Genomic DNA, 12,505 nt, shown 5'->3' with positions numbered 1-12,505 from the left:
AATTCCTCCCCTTTTAGATTAACAGTACCATAACACTCATTTAACAATTAAATATCAAACTAATTACAATTAACACTTTTAACATACAACATTAGCTGAAAATAGTCCATTTATATATTCAGTCTTTGGGGAGGCTTTCTGATCCTTTCTGGATAGCGCCTTTCCCGAGTGACTCGCTCTTGGTGCGGAGGCGCTTCTGGCACCCTGTCGTCGGTTGGGTCATCAGCTTCCGATGCTGTTTCTGGGGTAGATGCGACCTATACGTCGGGTTCCTCACCAGGTACGTATGGGCAAAACATGGGGTTGACTTGTTCCTGTGACTCTAGGATCTGGTCAGCATGGCACCTCATGATGTTCTCCCCAATGTCCACTGTGTACATTAGTGGGCCCTGCCGTGAGCATATTGTTCCTGGCTGCCATTTTTCTGTTCGGTAGTCGCGGGCCAAGACTGGTTGCCCTACATTGAAGCTCCTTGTTGGCTTCTCAATGATGTGCTGGAATTGCTTACTCTCAACATCTCTTCGTACGTTTGGTCTGAGCAAATCCAGGCGAGATCTTAACCTTTGGTTAAAGAACATCATGGCCGGGGCCTGGTTGGTGACTGCATGTGTCGCATTCCGGTAGGCGAACAGGAAATTGTCCACCTTATGCTGCAGCGGAATGTTGTCATTGTACATAGCCTTTATTGCCTTCTTAAGGGTTTCTGCGAACCTCTCAGCCAATCCATTTGTGCCTGGATGATACGGGGCGGATGTGTAATGCCTTACCCCATTCTTCTTCATAAACCTCCGGAACTCTTCGGACACAAACTGTGGTCCGTTATCGGAGCAAATCTGTTCTGGCAAGCCGTTCCAGGCAAAAATGGTCCGTAGGACTGCAATAGTTTCCTCCGTGGTGGTGGAGGACATTTTGATGACCTCAGGCCATTTCGAGTGCGCATCCATGGCTATTGAAAACATTGAGTCCATGAACGGACCAGCAAAATCAATATGCACCAGTTGCCATGGAGATGAGGGCCACTCCCATGGGTGTAGAGGGGCATGTGGTGGTGCATTTTGGACTTTCTGGCATCCTGAGCAGCTCTTGGTCAGATCCTCGATTTGTTTATCGATTCCCGGCCACCACACATAAGCCCTGGCAAGGCTTTTCATTTTTACCCCTCCCAGATGACCCTCTTGAAGCTCATTGAGCACTCTATCCCTTAACTTGGGTGGAATTGCCACTCGGGATCCACACATCAAGGTCCCCCGGCACACTGACAGCTGTTCTCTTCTTGTCGAGAATGCTGGCAAGAGTGAGTCGCCATGTGCTGGCCATCCCTTCACCGTCAAATCATATACCCGAGACAGTGTCGGGTCATTTCGGGTCTCCTGTTCTATACAAGCGTTAGTTACCGGTAGGTATTCAACTATAGTCGAATGAAATATTTCGACAGGATCCACTGCTGGTGCTTCCTCCGCAGTAGGCAGTGGCAGGTGTGATAACCCATCAGCATTTCCATGCTGTTTCGTGCCCTTATATTCAATCTCATATTGGTGCGCCCCTAGAAAGAGTGACCATCTTTGTAGTCGTTGCGCAGTCATCACTGGAATGCCCTTCTTCGGATTAAAAATGGAGACAAGAGGCTGGTGGTCAGTCAGCAAGGTGAATTTCTGCCCGTGCAGATAGTGATTGAACTTTTTCACTCCCCACACTAGGCTGAGGGCCTCCCTGTCAATCTGGGCGTAGTTACGCTCGGCTGAGGTTAGTGATCATGACGCAAAGGCTATTGGCTTCTCTGAGCTGTCCGAGAATTTGTGCGACAGCACCACTCCAATGCCGTAGGGTGACGCATCACACGCCAACCGAATTGGTAGTGCTGGGTTGAAATGGGCCAATACCTCTTTCGATGCGATTAATGTTTTGCTCTTCTGGAAAGCTCGTTCACATTCATCACTCCACTTCCATGGCACTCCAGTTTGCAGTAGGGTGTTCAGTGGGTGTAGTATTGCAGACAAATTTGGCAAGAACTTATGGTAGTAGTTTACTAGCCCGAGGAACGACCTCAGTTGTGACACGTTTTCCGGTGCTGGAGCCTTGACTACTGCCTCAATCTTTTCTGGGGACTTATGTAACCCCTCTTTATCGATAACGTGGCCACAATACGAGATCTGTTTTTTTAAAAACTTGCTTTTGGTGCGGTTAGCTCGGAGCCCATATTCCTTCAATCTAGTGAGCACCTGCTCCAGGTTGGCGAGGTGATCACTGTCATTTTCGCCCGTGACCAGGATGTCGTCCAAATAACACTGGGTCCCTGGGATCCCTTGCAGGACTTGTTCCATTGCCCTTTGCCAAATAGCCGGAGCTGATGCTACCCCGAATACCAGCCGGTTGTATTGGTAGAGACCTTTATGGGTGTTGATTGTGAGGTATTTTTTTGGATGCTTCTTCTACCTTCATTTGCAGATACGCCTGGGCCAGATCAATCTTAGTGAAGCGTTTCCCTCCAGATAGCGAGGCGAAAATATCTTCAATCCACAGAAGTGGATATTGTACGGTGTGAAGGACCAGGTTCACTGTTACCTTAAAGTCCCCACAGATGCGAACCTTCCTTGGTTCCCCAGGCGTGCTGCTCAACGACTTTTTCATCACAGGGACGATGGGTGTAGCCCACTCACTCCAGTCTACCTTGGACAGTACTCCTGAACGTTCCAAACTCCAGTTCTGCTTTGACAGGTGGGCGGATCGCATAAGGTACCGGTCTGGCCTTAAAAAATTTTGGGCTTGCGTTTTCTTCAATTTTAATTGTTGCTGTCATGCCTTTTAGTGTTCCGAGTCCTTGCTGGAACACTTCTTGCACGTCGGTTAGGATCTTTGACAGTCGCCCAGGTGTGATGTCTTCATCCTTTTTGGCAGCCACAGTCAGTGCTTGTATGGAATGCCAATCCAGCTGTATTTTCCGGATCCATTCACGTCCCAGTAATGGTGGTCCTCCATCTTGCAATACATACAGGTCTAGTTTTGGTGTTTCCTTACCATTATATATAACGGTCACCCTTATTTTTCCTTTGGGGTAGACTTTTTGCCCCGTGTACGTCTTCAAAATAATTTTTGTGTCTCTCAAGGGTATGTGTGAGAATAGCCGCTCATAGTCCCATCGGTTTATGACTGTTAGGGCTGATCCTGTGTCCAATTCCATTTTTACCTGGACTCCTGCTATCTTGAGAGTGACCCAAATGGTTCGGTGATCCTCCATTTTGATCACATTATGTAGTTTCAGACAACTCAGCTCCCTGCTTTCAGAGTCGGTATCACTCTTTTGTTCGTCTGAACTATTCTCCGTCACCTTATGTACCTTCTTGTACTTTTCTTTTGGAGATTTCTTATTGCTGGTTTTCTTTCCCGACCTGCAGACTCGTGCTATGTGTCCTACTTTTCCACACTGTCTGCACACATTGTCTTTGAACCAGCAATCATTGTGGTCGTGTGTTGTTCTGCCGCAGCGATAGCACTTCTCTGTTCTGTATGACATTTCGTTTGTGCCATATTCTTGCGGTCTCTGTTGTATCTCTGCAGCGCCCCATGCTGCTGCATCATATGATACCGCAATGCTGAAAGCCTTGTCCAGCGTAAGGTCCTTTTCAGATAAAAGCCGTTTCTGGGTTCCTTCACTTTGAAGCCCACACACAAACTTGTCCCTTAAGGTATCTGCCAGTCCCGTTCCAAACTGGCAGTGTTTCGATAGTTTGTGCAGTTCTGTTAAATATTCAGCATTGCTTTCATCCTTATGCTGGTTCCGTTTGTGACACTTGAATCTTTCTGCTATCAGCAGCGGTGTGGGGTTTAAATGTTCCTGTAGTATCGTCACTATGTCTCCAAAACTCTTTTCCACTGGCTTCGCTGGGGTTACTAGATTTTGTAATAAGCCATACGTCTTTGCACCCATTAAATTTAACAATACCGGCACTTTCTTGTCATCTGACACCTCATTTGCCTTGCAGTATACCTCTGTTCGTTCGACATATGTAGTCCAATCTTCGACTTCATTGTCAAATGCGGTGATACTGCCACTCTTTGGCATTTTGGGTGTGGTTTAAAATGGCTTAAAATGGCGTCTCCCGCGCTTTCCTTCCTCCCCCGCTGCTGCCAACGCTGCTCTCGGCAGTCCTCGTGGCAATGGCGGCGCCCTGTAGGTTTCGCGCGCTTCTCCTGTGCTGCTGCCAATGCCGCTCTCGGCGGTCTTCGTGGCAATGGCGGCACCTCGCGGGTTTCTGCGCGTCTCTCTCCCTCTCCTCGACGCTGCTCGGCCCCTGAACACCGGCTGCGCCCTATGCGCTCTGCCCTCTCTCTCTCTCTCTCTCTCTCTCCCATCGACGCTGCTCGGCCCTTTGCTGTGCCACTCGGTCAGGCTCTAGCCCGCCGCTGTCCGGGAAGGGTCTGCGCACTACCTGTTGCCAGCCCATTTCGCTGGACCACCGCGACTGGAAAGCCAAGCCTGGCTCTCAACAGCCTCCCCCGCAATTCTCAAGTCTCTGCTGGATGACTGGGTGGTTGCCCGTGGTCGACGCCCGTGTCTCTGGCCTTGACCTCCAATCTACTGGTCTCCAGGAACGAATCCCTGGGAGGTGATGCAGAGTTGCAGGTAGGATCGAATTTGCCTCGTCGCCAATGTTGTGTCCGTCAGTAGTAAGACACAGACTGCAGGAGAACGGTACAACAGGTGTTTACTCAACGTGGCTCACTCTGGAACTGAACTGTACAGATTTCTACTCAGTGCTATATACAGGTGTGGTCACTGCCAGTACTACAGTATACATGAGCTGTAAAAAGTAGTTCCCCCCTTAAAGGTATGTACATTACACTTCCGACATGTCTTCCTTTTCCTCAACCGAGGATTCTCCTCTGCTGTGGTTGACATGGCCCTTGACTGTGTCCGTTCTATTTCCCGCACTTCTGCTCTCACCCCTTCCCCTCCCTCCCAGAAGCACGATAGGGTTCCCCTTGTCCTTAACTTTCACCCTACCAGCCTCCACATTCAATGGATCATCCTCCGCCATTTCTGCCACCTCCAGCGTGATCCCACCACCAAACACATCTTCCCCTCCCCTCCCCTTTCAGCATTCCGAAGGGACCGCTCCCTCCGAGATACCCTAGTCCACTCCTCTATCACCCCAACATCCCTTCCCCTTCGCCCGGCACCTCCACATGCAGAAGATGCAACACATGCCCTTTTACCTCCTCCCTTCCCACTGTCCAGGGCCCCAGACACCCCTTCCAGGTGAAACAGCAATTTACTTGTATTTCTTACTATTTTGAATTCTGTATTCGCTGCTCACGATGCGGTCTCCTCTACACTGGGGAGACCAAATGCAGATTGGGTGACCGCTTTGCGGAACACCTCCGTTTAGTCCGTAAGGGGGACCCCGAGCTTCCGGCTGCCTGTCACTTTAATTTTCCGCTCCACTCCCACTCGGACCTTACCGTCCTCGGCCTCTTGCACTGTTCCAATGAAACTCAATGTAAGCTCGAGGAACAGCACCTCGTTTTTCGATTAGGCGCTTTACAGCCTTCTGGACTCAACCTAGAGTTCAACAATTTCAGACCATAACCTCCGCCCCATCCTTTTGTTCCTCTCTCCCACATGGCAACTGTCTTTCATTCTGCCAGAGCCATTTACACTTCATCTAGAGCCATCTTTTGTTTCTTAACTTGTCCCATTACCATCTCCTTTTGCCTCGCACCATCTCTTAATCTCTCCTGCCTTCCACCTGATCAGAGACCTTCCCTTTTGTTCATCCTCCCCTCCCCCCTTTCCATGCACCAACACTTGCTTAAAATCTGTTACATCTCCAGCTTTTTTCAGTTCTGAGGAAGGGTCATCAACCTGAAACGTTGACTTTGTTTCTCTCTCCACAGATGCTGCCTGACCAGCTGAGTATTTCCAGCATTTTCTGTTTTTATTTCAGATTTCCAGCATCCGCAGTATTTTGCTTTTGCAATACAAATCTTCGTTCAGAATTATTATGCATGTGTCTAAAAGTGCAGATAACCGTTTTATGATATGTTTTCAACACCACATGAAGTGTGTACATACACTTGGTGACGCATCTTGCATCTGCAATTGACTAACTGCATTTCCATCTCTCAAGTGGTTGCTCTTTTAATAGGCAGGAATCTGTAATGGAGTAAGTTAATGGCATTGATCGAAACAGCCTCATGTAAATGGAGCTTAAGGCTTCAACAGCTCATTAGCAAAGAGCATCTTACGCTTATTAAGAGATAGAGATGGATTGGACCGCAGGCAAGGCTTTGCATCGTGTGAAACAAACTTAAGTACATTCTATTAGAGGGGCAAGATTTGCAGTCAGGTTTTGTCAATCAGACAATAAACAAAGGCTGAAAAGAAAAAGAAAAACTCGACGCTGGAAATCTGAACCAGAAACAGAAAATGCTGCTGTACACAGAATCGGAAATATTTAGGAGTGTGACGCTTCATACAGATGCAGTTCTGAAACATTAACACATCTTTCTTTCGCCGTTAGAGAATGCTGGAAATGCGCACAGCAGATTTGTTTTACAATTTTAACAAAACAAAATTCATTTCGGGCTGAAAGCAGCGTGAAAGTGATGAAAATTGGCACCAGGCTAGGAAGCAAATACTCGCAGACGAGTCAGGAAACGTTCAGGCATTTTACATAATATTAATGAAAGAGTTGCTCCGTCCTCATTGCTCACCCCCACAGTCTGGAACATTAAATATACCTAACGCTTCTCTCCACAGTGTTCAATTAGTATTACTGATGGATGCCCACAGTCAATGTTGACCGGAGCTCTTACAGTCTGTGATGACAGAACTGTTGGGTCGGGCGGAAACCAAATTGTCATGCACTGTGTTTTATTATTTTTTTAAATCTATTTGGTGGAAGTTATTTCCCTGCCTGTGAAGTTGATTCATACCACACACAAAAAAATCAAAAACTTTATTTTATCGTGAAGTGCGCACAATAAATACATCATTCTGTTTCTGAAATCTCTGGCGAAGGACGAGTCGCCCAGCCAGAGGTGGCAGGAATCGGCAGTGAGGGATCGCCCGCAACCCAGGGCAGGAGATGGAGTGAACCTCCCCCGGTGGAAGAGCGGCCCTGCCACAGGCGGAATCTCTGCACACTGCACTCAGCAACATTTCCAAATAGCCAGGTTTTCTTCTTGGAAACGGGGTTCGGTTCTCCTGTAAAACATTAATTACATACCGACTAAATCATGCGGTACGCGATGGAACGTGAGATTCAGATCAAACGCGACCTCCTGCTTTTAAGAGGTAAATTATTTGATGTGGTTGCTTTGATCTTTTTTTTTTGCGTGAGGCACTAAGTGACACCTTCTTATTTAAAAGTGGTTGATCCGATCAAAATACTTGTTAGAGAGACCACAGCTTATTCTGGTTTGCCTTCAACAAACAAAAAGATCAGAGGACTTAGAAATCAGATCCAAACTGTCCGGTAACATGCTTTAAGTATGTTGCAATATACTTAATGGGACCCATACTGCTCACAAGTATCATCCCTTTATACCTTGCACCAATAACTGCTGCTTTAATAGCAATCATTTTTTAAAAAGCCTAGCACTATGGTAGCCTACTGGGCCACTTACTAACATTAAAAGGCGCAATTTGCTGATTAAATAAATGATCTAAATAACTCTCCTTTTCTGTTGAATGGTAAGTCAAAGGCCAGATGTCCACTTTGGGAGACGAGAGCTTTGTTTTGCAGATTAATTTGCTGGAAATGTGCAGACTTACCCTCGGATTGGTATGGTGATATGCTTCACTTTGAGCTGTGCAATCAGACCCAAGTTCCAGTGCTGCTAATTAACTACATTAATGACCCAGAAATAGGCCACTTGATCTTTGAAAGCGAATGCTGTTTTGCTGCTGCTGGCAATAAGGTCAGGAAAAGCAGATAACAATGAGTGAGAGAACCATGTTTTAAAGGAGTAGAGACAGGCCTGCTGGTTAATGAGGGGTTTAAAACAGCGTGGAATCATACTTTAGTCAGGAAATGTACCTCCACACGGAATGGATGTTTGTGGTGCACGGGCAGAAATTGCCCAAATTATTACTGATATTTCAAAACTCCACTGAGATACAGATGATGGCAGAATGACAATAAAGACAAGACTAACATTATATTCAACTGGTAATCTTGACACACAGTTGGCGAGTAGAAATGCTTGCAGCATGACCACTGGTGAAGATGAAGGTAGCACGGTCCCATAGAGGGAAAGGAGGGGACTCCAGACTTCGAGAGTCAGAAGATGCTACCAGCTTTCTGGAATTAAAGCCAAACTCTCTTTTTCACATGTGACTCATCCATCCTATTTTAAAAAAAACAATGATACCATCGATATATAAAGTGTCCCTTGGTGTCATATTTGACCCTGAAATGAGCTTCCAACATATATCCGTGGCATAACTAAGACCACCTACTTCCACCTCTGTAACATTGCCCGTCTCCGCCCTTGCCTCAGCTCATCTGCTGCTGAAACCCTCACCCATTCTTTTGTTACCTCCAGACTTGTCTATTCCAACGCACTCCTGGCTGGCCTCCCACATTCTACCCTATGTAAACTTGAGGTCATCCAAAACTCGGCTGCCCGTGTCCTAACTCGCACCAAGTCCCGCTCGCCCATCACCCCCTGTGCTCGCTGACCTACATTGGCTCCTGGCAAAACAACGCCTCAATTTCAAAAATCTCATCCTTGTTGCCAAATCCCTCCATGGCCTCACCCCTCCCTATCTCTGTAATCTCCTCCAGCCACACGACTCCCCAAGAGATCTGCGCTCCTATAATTCTGCCCTCCTGAGCATCCCCGATTTTAATCACTCAACCATTGGTGGCTGTGCCTCCTGTTGCTGAGGCCCTAAGCTCTGAATTCCCTCCCTAAACCTCTCCGCCTCTCTACCTCGCTCTCCTCCTGTAAGATGCTCCTTAAAACCTACCTCTTTGACCAAGCTTTTGGTCACATGCCCTAATTTCTCCTTATGTGGCTCGGTGTCAACATTATTTGTCTTTTAATACTCCTGTGAAGAGCCTTGGGATGTTTTACTAAGTTAAAGGCGCTATATAAATACAAGGGCCTAGAAATTCAGTATAGCCACGTTTGGGGCGCTACAGCCGGGCGTTCGCTAAATTTAGTGCCCGGCGCAACTTAGCGCCACCTTCGCCGATATTCAGTTGCATCGCCCCAAGAGGTTGCTGCTGCACTAAAGCAGGCAATGCACGACTATCATAAGACGCTAAGCTGGCATGCCGAGGCGCTAACACTGAGGGCGGGCGCAGCGCAGGTGCGGCAAGTTGCTGATTGAAGGCAGACACGCTGGCGCTGGTCAGCTCTTAAAGGGGGAGGGTCGATTTGTTTGGCTGGCACACCCTGCACACTGCAGCCCTGAAGCAAGGCCTGACTATTGCTGGTTCATCAGTTCTATGCCCAGGACCATGCAGAAGCCCGCTATTCTTCCAAATCCCATTGCACGCTCTTGCTGCTTGTCCAGGGTCATGGGGAAGGAGATGTACTGACGTCTCCTTCTGAAAAGGGCATTGGTCACCTGGCGGATGCAGCAATGTACCGCAAACTGGGAGATGTTGGCAATGTCCCCAGTAGCAGATTGGAAGGAGCCAATGGCATAGAAGTTGAGAGCCACCGTCACCTTCACTGCCACCGACAGAGACGTCCTGCTCCTCAGCTGTGGCTGCATATCTCTGCGAAGCAGGTGGCAGATCTCAGTGACCACCTCCCTTCTGAATTGCAGCCTCCGAACACACTGCTCCTCAGACATGTTAAGATATGAGAACTGCTGGCGGTATACCGTGGGTGGGTAAGGCCTCCTGTGCCGACGCCTTTTGGCCCTTCTCCATCTGGCCATGACTGGCACTCTCTCATGGCATCTCTGAGCCCTTTGAATGCAATGGAGAAGCCCAACATTTCCACCCATTGCAGCCCCCATTATATGTGGCGACTCAAGGCTATGGCACTGAAAGTTAAATCCAAATGCAAAGCTCTGGCCTGAAGCCAGAAGTACCTGTGCGAGCGCTGGGTCAAAGCAGAAAGCTCTCTCCCTTTGTCTCTCTCCAAATATCCGTCTCTCACACAGGATTGGCACAAAATGGCTGCCACTTATAATGCAGGAGGAGTCCCCTTTAAATAGCACCCCCCATGCCCCACAGCGACTGGGAACCGTTCCCCTCTACCAGTCGCTGGGGGCGCCAGGCGCACATAAGGGGGGCGCCACTGAAGTTCCGGTTCAGGACGCACCAAGGGTGTTGCACCATGAAATGATGTCAGGTTCTGCGCGCGCAGCTGAGCGGGAGCGGTGGTTTAGCGCCGCCACTAAATCTTGAGTGAAGTTTGCGAGAGGCGCAGATCGCGCCGCGCCCGGGCACTAGCCGCTTAGCGCCCCACTTCGCCTTCTCCTAAGGCGCTAGCGGCTGGCGCTAACAACTGAATTTCTAGGCCAAGTTGTTGTTGTTGTTATTTACAGTTTTCCTAAAAAATTATTCTTTTTAAGCAAAGTGAAGGAAGCTATGCCCTGCATCTAACAGCAACTTGCATTTATATAGCACCTTTAACGTAGTAAAATGTTCCAAGGCGCTTCACAGGAGCAATTATCAAACAAAATTTGACACCGAGCCGCATATTCGGACAGGTGACCAAAAGCTTGGTCAAAGAGGTAGGTTTTAACTTGATACTAATACTGACCCCACAAAGGGGAGGATGTGTTTCATTGCTTACAACAGATCGAATGAGCATAAATCAAGGATATATAAAAGGAAATTTGAAGTAATCAAAATGATCTTGAAACAATATAAATGGATATGAATTTTCCAGGAATGGCAGTGTCCAGACTGATTGTCCACCTTTTCTAACTGAAGAAGAACGCAAGTATACAAGTTATACTCTGGGAACATGTTCCTGCTCCTCTCAAGCGATGGATACTTTAAATGTCCTTTTTTTGTATATTTGCTACACTCGAGCTATTTGCTGAAAACAAACTGAGCTTTGAAAACCTTTCCCCGTCCTCAAATGTTAGGAATTGCCACTAGTTTGCTTTGGAATTTACAGCTGCTTTTGGTCGTTCGGGATGAGAAACCTTTTCCGACCCAGAACAGCTGGATACGAAATGTAGACATTGCTGTGATTTATTGCTGGAGCCAAGATACCCACCGCACCATTCATAATACCAGGAGTGGAGCTCACCCAGCTATTACTGGATGGTGCACTCGGACTGGCCACAGGGGCAGCAGGGGATCTTACTGCGGGGAAAGCTTTGTGTAACTCCCTTTGTTCACCTGAATTTCAGGGCCGCACTGTACTGCGGTCCTAATTTGACTTGTGAACGATTTTCTCGTGTGACCGGTCACTGCTTGAATTCCAGGTGTGTAGCGGCCATGGGCCTTTGTTCCCCGGCTCAGAGCTCCAAAGAAGTAAGGATACCATTCAGATTTAGGGACTGTTCATAAAAATGAGAAGGATTTCAAGACTGACAGCACTTTGCATCATAATTCCAGCATCGTGCCAGGGATCCACAAGGATAAGCCACTCTATTTAAGTAGATTACACATACCTGTTTTACTTTCTGTGCTTGATGCGCATTATGCTTGACATCATGATTCATACAGTGAAATTGCAATGATGAATGATTCTTGCAGCCTCCTAACCCTAAAGCTACAATACTGTCACTTTAATTGAAGCTTTCTACATGCACCTACACATTGACTTCAGCGCTCCATTTGAAAGCTCTAATCACATCAATGCACAGCCATGACCACTGGGTTCTGTTCCTGAAGAAAACGGCAACTGGGGAATAACGCTTTTTGTTCAAGCAAAGTGGCATTAATTGTGTTCTCATTACTACTGGCAGGCCCCTGTCACTCCCTCTGTGCGTGATTAATGAATGGCCAAACAGCCACGAGTGGGACTGAAATTACTGCTCCTCTATTCCCGCCTATTCCTTTCTAATTCACGTGGAACCAACTTGCTGTAATTTAAATGGCAGATAGACAGGCCATGTCAACTGTAGCTGATTCCAGTGCCGCTGGTTCCAAACTCTGATCATCAATGCGAACAGAAACTGATGTCACTTCAGGTTTAGAGGCATCAGACCCCAGCTTTGTTGGAAGGAGACAGGATCGAATGCTTTGCGGTTGCCAGTGAACTGGCGAGGCCCTTACCGTGCGCACTCCTGATTCCAACATCCCACTGGTCGGGGGAAGGGGGAGTCAGCATCAGAATGTCGAACACAGTATATTTCTATATTTACAACTGCAAGTTGGAATGTTACATTTTTAGGGATGGAGAACACTGTTAAAGAAAGAAAGACTTGCATTTCTATAGCGCCTTTCACGACCACAGGATGTCCCAAAGCGCTTTACAGTCAATGAAGCACTTTTTGAAGTGGAGTCACTGTTGTAATGTAGGAAACGCGGCAGCCAATTTGCGCACAGCAAGCTCCCACAAACAGCAATGTGTG

At 47.5% G+C, this 12,505-nt stretch overlaps 1 long non-coding RNA gene across 1 annotated transcript; it reads right to left on the bottom strand.

The window, feature by feature from the left end:
• Nucleotides 1–6,944: 6,944 nt before the first annotated feature.
• On the bottom strand, nt 6,945–11,900 carry LOC147103453 (uncharacterized). The gene is made up of 2 exons (XR_015072969.1): nt 11,600–11,900; nt 6,945–7,207 (listed from the first exon to the last, which is right to left on the bottom strand). It is a non-coding gene; the product is annotated as an uncharacterized LOC147103453 (long non-coding RNA).
• Between the last annotated feature and the right edge of the window lie 605 nt (nt 11,901–12,505).

The sequence above is a fragment of the Somniosus microcephalus genome, chromosome 20, assembly GCF_052327205.1.
Source record: "Somniosus microcephalus isolate GS21.2 chromosome 20, FLI_Smic_1.0, whole genome shotgun sequence".
Lineage (NCBI taxonomy): Eukaryota > Metazoa > Chordata > Chondrichthyes > Squaliformes > Somniosidae > Somniosus > Somniosus microcephalus.
This window is presented reverse-complemented; position numbering and strand designations above follow the sequence as displayed.